Below are 7,812 nucleotides of genomic sequence, written 5' to 3'. Positions count from 1 at the left end.
AAGTCAATTCTCTCTCTTGAAATTATACAAAAATCATGATTCTTTTCCTCTGTTCACTTCTAGGTAAAATAAATTTGATGGGCCCAGTTAGTTTTTCCTACTATATTGCTTTTGAACTCAGCACATACACAATTTTAAATTTTCAAGTAGCTACATTTAAGTTAAAAGAAACAGGTAAAATTCATTTAATAATAGTTTAACGTAATATATCTACAATATTGTCAGGTAACATATAAAACCACTAATATAAACATTATATAAGCACTAATTAGGTTCAGGAGTGAGGGCGCCAGGAGGGGTGACAGAGGCGGGGTCTTGGCAGGAGAGGCCCAGGAGGAGGGCTCAGGCCCTCTGTGCCACATATCCATCCCATTTGATTTCTATTTGTGTGAAATGGCCTTCCCTCAGGTGAAGCCAGCACCTGAGGAAACTTCCTTCAGTGAACCTTGCTGAAGAGGAATCAAGACCTTGCTCCCAATTCTGCTGAATAGGCCTCTATGCTTTCTCTGGTGACAAAAATAAACAATGTGATCGACAATCTGATTGTAGCTCCAGGGACATTTGAAGTGCAAATTGAAGAAGTCCGACAGGTAGGATCATACAAAAAGGGAACAATGACTATAGGACACAATGTGGCTGACTGAGGGGTAATACTGAAGATTCTGCCATCGTTGGAAGCTGTGGCTGCCCCAAGAAATAAAGGTGTGGAAAGCCTCTGAGCAGAAGATCCTTCTGAAGTTTTGACCATGCTGACCAATGAAACTGGCTTTGAAATCAGTTCTTCTGATGCTACGGTGAAAATTCTCATAACAACAGTGCCACCCAATCTCCGAAAACTGGACCCAGAACTCCATTTGGATATCAAGGTGATGCAGAGTGCCTTAGCAGCCATCAGACATGCCCGCTGGTTTGAGGAAAATGCTTCTCAGTCCACAGTTAAAGTTCTCATCAGACTGCTAAAGGACCTAAGGATTCGTTTTCCTGGTTTTGAGCCCCTCACACCCTGGATTCTTGACCTACTTGGGCACTATGCTGTGATGAATAACCCCACCAGGCAGCCTTTGGCCCTAAATGTGGCATACAGGCGTTGCTTGCAGATTCTGGCTGCAGGACTGTTCCTGCCAGGTTCAGTGGGTATCACTGACCCCTGTGAGAGTGGCAACTTCAGAGTGCACACAGTCATGACCCTGGAACAGCAGGACATGGTCTGCTATACAGCTCAGACTCTCTCCGAATCCTCTCACATGGTGGTTTTAGGAAGATCCTTGGCCAGGAGGGTGATGCCAGCTATCTTGCTTCTGAAATATCTACTTGGGATGGAGTGATAGTGACACCTTCAGAAAAGGCTTATGAGAAGCCACCAGAGAAGAAGGAAGATGAGGAAGAGGAGGAAAATACAGAATAACCACTTCAAAGGGAGGAAGAGGAAAGCATGGAAACTCAGGAGTGACCTTCCCTTCACACTCTTCTAATTCAAGAAGACTGGAGCCTAACCAACCTGCTACTGGGTTTTATGTGGTGGCTTTTCTACGGGATAGGGAGATGGCATGAAGGAAAATAAACTGTACAGAAAGATAAGTCATTCCTTTGTTTTGATACTGGCTTAGCAGCCAGAAATCTCCCATTCATGACCCATGACACTCATCATAATAAAGCAGGTTACCAACATTTCTTAATGCTCTAGAATCCTGATTCCCCAAAACTTCTCAACTAGTGCTTTGTTGTTGAAATGTTGTGAACTGTTAAGTGGAATTTTTTTTTCTAAGAAAAACGATTAAAGTACTTCCTGGTACGGAAAAAATATATATAAGTACTAATTAAATATTGATTACCTAAGGTTAATGTAAATTATTAAAGTCAATATATTATCAATATAAAACCATGTATTAATGTTAAATGATTTAATATGCATCCATGTATTATCAAAAATTATATTCTTTTAAAAAATAAACATCATATAGGTCTATATAAATATAAATTAATACATTTATATTATACATTTATATTACATTCAGTATATTTCAGAAAAATAGAAGAATCTTGAATGTTTTCACCATAAACAAGATAAATGTTTGATGAGACACATATACATATAATATATATATAATATAATATAATATAGTACATGACAATTTGTGCTACCTAAAATTTGGGTTACATAACCAATTGGCTCTAAAGTTCCTAAGCATGGTGGTAAATACATGGACTTTATATTTTCTGAAACCTTTTTTCACTACTGCTTTGCCTCCTTTACTTGGATTCTATATGTTTCTCTGCCCTTATCATTTCTATAATGCTTGGTTTCTATTTTATTCCTACTGGTTTCTCATACTGAGGTTTGATATTGATAAGTTGTTTTGTTAGTTTCAGAGAGTCACCAGCACTCCCTCACTCTAGCCTGCAAATTATTATCCCAGCAGTCTTCCAGTTCCTGTATACTATTCTTCATAGAATGGCCATGGGATTCAGTCTGACCTAAAGACACTTTTACAGATTTCTGGCTCTCAGACTGGTTATGAGGTTTTGTTGTTGTTGTTGTTTTGTTTTGTTTTGTTTTTGTTTGCATAACCACTGATACTGTGACCTATATCTAAGGGTGCTTTGCCCCCTTCTGTGTGCATTTTGGAGTTTGTGGTACTCTTTGACACCTAGGTTTGCTATAGATGTTTACCATGTATTTTTTATTTTATTTTTTCAGAGCTGAGGACCGAACTCTTAGGCAAGTGCCAAGCAAGTGCTCTTCCATTGTACTATATCCCCAACCATATCCTTTAAAAATTTTTTTAAACTGTCATCTCTTTCTGCTTTGTGCTAGAGAGTTAGAGAAGGAAACAACAAAATCTATGTTGCTGTTGCCACCATCTTTGTACAATCGTTTTTTTTTTTCTAATTACTTTTCTAATTATGCTGAAGATTTTCATTAACTTATGCTTCTGTCTGTGAACTGTGAAATTTGTGTACTTGTTTATTTCTACAAGTGCATTTATTATTTGACTGAGGCTACTATATTTTTTGGTTTTAAGAAGCTTCGTCTAGCAATACATATTTCCCATTAAATTAAGCTTCTAATCAGAAAGTCTGCAGTGTCTTTGCAATGAATAGTTTTGTATGGCTGGAAGTATTATACTAATAAGAGGAAAAACAGAACTCTTCATTAAAGGGAAGATATGTGCATACAAATTAGAAACTCACTGATCACTGTAATTTTATCACTGATGACTGTAATTCTATTACTAAGTGAAAGGTGAATATAGTTTGTATTCATTAAATATTACAACTACCTCCCAAAATATAATTAAAATTGGACAGCATCTCAGAGCCATTTTTCCTTCCTTTAGTACAGAACTGAACTGTTCTTTGGCTTTAATGATAGATAGACCTAGTAGCATGTTGTGAAAGAAGTGCAATTGTATTGGTTGTGAAATGAAACAGGTTTCCCAAGTACATTTTGTTGAATAGAAGCATTCTTCACCCTCTCTACTAATGCTAGTGTATGCAGCATATTAGGTTCAGATGGAATTATTTTTTATAGAAATTCAAAACTATATCATAAAGCAAGCCACCAAGGTCACTTAACTCTACATTCTCATTGGACATGATGAAGGTCACATTTAAAAACTGATTCTAGCATGAAGGGAGTGACTTAGATCTTATAGGAAAAGATGGCCTTCTTTAGTAATCCAGGAAGATGAAAGTTAAAGCAAAGGACATTGGTATTCTAAACACTATAAAGACAGATAAATTTTGTTTATGTGTGCTTCTATACTGGCTAACACTGACTATAAAGATTTGTAGGTGATATGGTATAAAGCCTGTTCTCACTGTATTTGATTCTGGTGCCCTGCATTTTGTATATACATTTTTCTAATTTGGGGAGGGGAAGGAAAATAACAAAATGCTGAAACAAGGATACAGGTTGACCTGTTATAACAATGAGATGTATAAGACACTATGTTGAAAACAAGCTTTCCAACTTTGGTGGGGGTGGGGAGAGGGAGTTGGGGAGGTAGGAAGGGAAGGGATAGTAGGGGAAAAACAAAGGAGGAAGTAACAATGCTCAATAGGAAATGTACTCATTACCTTACTCATGTAACTGTAACCCCTCTGTACAGTATCTTCACAATAATATATATATATATATATATACATATAAAGATTTATAGGTGAGAATGATAAATAAAATTCAATGTGAAGACCATTGTTTCAAAAAATAGATGATCTATGTTCTTTGGAATATACTTTATTAAAATTGTATTTTAAGAAGAAGTGAAATCTTTTCTTAACTAAACTGTTGATTAATTATTCAACAAAAATGTACAGAATGTCCCATTGCACAAGGACACCAAATGTTTCGGTGTCCAAGGAGCTTGGTGGGAAGTGATGCATATCAGTATAAAAGTGTAAGTTCAAGACTGATAAGCGCAAGGCTACTTAGTTTGAGTCATAAGGTCTAAAGTCTATCCAGCCTTCCTCTCCACTTTCATTTACAGTTATCCCTCTTGCTCTTTTGCATTTGATCCTTTTCTCTTTGTTAGTTTTAGAAAAAGAAGCTAATGTTTTGGAATTTTCCATATAGGAACAATGAGTTTTACCCACTTTGGATATCATGTATGAACTCATGGATTCTAAATTTAGGGGAGAGGATATTTCTAGTAATGTGATCCTCCTCCTTCCCTTTCTCCCTTCTTCTCTCCCTCCTTCTCTTTCTTTCTCCCTTACTCTCTACTTCCTTTGCACCCTGTGGATGATCTTTAGTCTTAGCCTGAGGTAGTCTCAGGATTCTTCACAAAGTATTTGAATCCTGCTTTTATCACTTCTCTCTTCTTTCTCTCATTTCTCAAAATTTTCTATAGCCTTCTTCATGTTGCATTCTATAGGCCCTCAGAATTTCCACAGGGGCACCTCCCAGCCACATCTAAGTCACTGTAACTCCTCTATGTTCACTGTGTGACCTTAGCCTTTCAAAAGGATTTTCTCTTAGCTTCACATGAAGCTGAAACTATAGGAGGTTTGCTATTTCCAGTCCAATTCCTCAGTTTTACATTGAAATGAAGATGGCAGTATGGTAGGTATGTGGAAGTAATGTCTAGTTAAATCTTGGTAGTGTGGCCTGGTTTCCTAGATAGCACTTTTCAGAAGACAAGGCAATTGTCTGCCCACTTTTCCTCTGTCTTAATTTTTGACTCATTTTTATACAAGTTTTCCTGTTACTTTTTTTTTTGGGGGGTCCGGTCGTGGGGCCTGAACTCTGGGCCTGGGCTGTGTCCCTCAGTTCTTCAGCTCAAGGCTAGCCCTCTACCACTTGAGCCACAGCGCCACTTCCAGCTTTTCTCTTTTTGCTTATGTGGTGCTGAGGAATCGAACCCAGGGCCTCATGCATGCAAGGCAAGCGCTCTACCACTGAGCCACCTTCCCAGCCCCCTGTTACTTTTTAATGCTGAGTTATAGCAAGGTAAATAAATTTTGTTTTTCATATTCCAGTGAACTATGCCAAGTTCTTTTTTTGTTTGTTTGTTTGTTGGTCATAGGGCCTGTACTCTTGGCCTGGGCACTGTCCCTCTGATCTTCAACTCAAGGCTAGTGCTCTATCACTTGGGCCACAGTGCCACTTCCGGCTTTTTCAGCTTATGTGGTGCTCAGTAATAGAACCCAGGGCCTCATGTATGCAAGGCAAGCACTCTACCACTGAGCCACCTTCCCAGCCCCCACCAAGTTCTTTTGACAGAGACCAGTTGGAAGAATATTTAACTTTTGCAGAATGAGCATTCATGTACATGTATACCATTTCAATGATATTTCTGGTATTTCATAATTTTAATAAATATGTTCCATTTCAAGGTATCTCTAAAATATGGTGTCGTTTTTTAAATTCAATTGGCACATATATGCCAAAAGTTATTATTATTTTATTCTTAGTGAGCTCTGGTTAAAGATCACCTTTGGTCAGCATTGGGGTTTTGAAGCATAGGACCAACATGTCAATGTGGAAAGGAACATGTGGGACAATCTAGCACACAGCAAAGAGGATCCAGACTTATTCTGTCAGTAACTAGCAATAGTTGTTGAGGGATAGCAATAGTTTCTTAATGAGGAGAAATTGGTGGTTGATGTTCCCTACATTGTAAATTAGTTCTCATTCATTAAATAATATAGAATAAGTAAGCAAAGCGATAACACTTAACAAATCCTTGTTGTTGTCATTAAGACCTAAGTTAAAGACTACACATATTTTTTAGGGGGAGGAGAGAATATTGAGGTTTGAATTCAGGGCCTTGTGCTTGCTTGGCTTTCTTGCCTGGAGCTCTACCACTTGATTCATACTTCCAGCTTAGACGTTTTGTTGGTTGTTTTGGATATGGAGTGTTGCGGATGGTTCTGACTGGGGTAGCTTCAAACCTCAGTTTTCCAGGTCCCAGCCTGAATAACTAGGATTACAGGCATGATGAGCCACTATCACATGGATGAATTAAAGTAATTATTGTCATCTGCAGAACAAGTAATGAAGATAGAGTCAAGCATTAAATGTTTGGGATATATGTAATTTCTGCAACATGTTAAACATTGAGTCCTCAGGTTTTTTGTTTTTAAACTGTGCTCTATGGATTGTAATCCTGCATTGCACCAGTGCTCCATTATTCTTCAATGTCACTGCGGTGTCTAAGTTCCCCTCAACTTGCTCCATCCCTATTTCTGCAAGCTACCATGATGACAGAGCTGAATTAAGAGAGGGGTCCACTGAGTGTATTATAAATAATCTGACTTAACAGCTGGAGAAAAAAATGAGATAAAATTGCCAAAATCAGTGCAATTCCTTAAATCCTTAGATTTTAAGTTAAATATATTTGGCTGGCTGTTAAAATAAGGGCAGTTTGGATGAGCAAATTTTCCTCCTTTTTCACAATTTGTATTTTTAGTATCCATGTGGCTTAATTTCAAATACTGCAGATTTAGTATTGAAAACAAATTCTTCTTCCCTATCTTATCATCAATGCTTATGTCCTCTTTTATTTCTGTTGTTTATGTTGTTCTAAGATTTATTTTTAAATTATGCATTTTTGTTTGCCGATAACTTATTTCATGATGCAGGTTAAATTTTAGCAATCCTACACCACTCATGCCCTCTTCCCCTCCTCCATTTCTTACAATAAAAATTAGACTAACATTTTGGTGAAATCAGCATCAACACCTACCTCATTATGATTATGTAAATGTGCTCGACAGGGTATACTGTACATTGATTGCATTGCATTTCCTGTAAAATATGTTTGTTCTAACTTCTGTATTTTCCTTCTTCCTTCAGGTTGTTTAGCTTTCTTCATTCTTTTAATTGTATAATTAAGTGTTCCCAAACTCTCCAATAGAATTGCAAATTCTTCTGAATATTATTTTATCGGGGACAAAACATTGCAAATGTTTCATGGGCCCTTTTTTATTTTTATTTTTTATTTATTTCTTGAGGGGTCCAATCGTGGGGCCTGAATTCTGGGCCTGGGTACTGTCCCTCAGCTCTTCAGCTCAAGGCTAGTGCTCTACCACTTGAGCCACAGCACCACTTCCGGCTTTTTTCTTTTTGCTTATGTGGTGCTAAGGACTGGAACCTAGGACCTAAGGACTCGAACCTCGGCATGCAAGGCAAGTGCTCTACCACTGAGCCACCTTCCCAGCCCCTCATGGGCCCTTTTTAAAATCTGGAGTCCTCAGTCCTGTGCAAAGCATGGTGCCTCGCTCTGGTCCACAGTGCCAGTAATTCAGCCTTTCCTCAACCACTGAAATAAATTAAGGGTAAAGGTAACTAACAGCACCATAGACAGT

The 7,812-nt window shown here is 37.9% G+C and overlaps 1 pseudogene across 1 annotated transcript; it reads left to right on the top strand.

The window, feature by feature from the left end:
• Window positions 1-378: 378 nt before the first annotated feature.
• Window positions 379-1,719, top strand: LOC122113744 (annotated as a pseudogene). The gene has a single exon (XR_006148463.1). The product of XR_006148463.1 is annotated as an interleukin enhancer-binding factor 2-like (transcript).
• The last annotated feature ends 6,093 nt before the right edge of the window (window positions 1,720-7,812 follow it).

This window comes from Dipodomys spectabilis, unplaced genomic scaffold (genome assembly GCF_019054845.1).
Source record: "Dipodomys spectabilis isolate Male_0828 unplaced genomic scaffold, ASM1905484v1 ptg000098l, whole genome shotgun sequence".
Taxonomy (NCBI): Eukaryota; Metazoa; Chordata; class Mammalia; order Rodentia; family Heteromyidae; genus Dipodomys; species Dipodomys spectabilis.
Note: the sequence above shows the minus strand (reverse complement) of the source record. Positions and strands in the feature narration are given on the sequence as shown.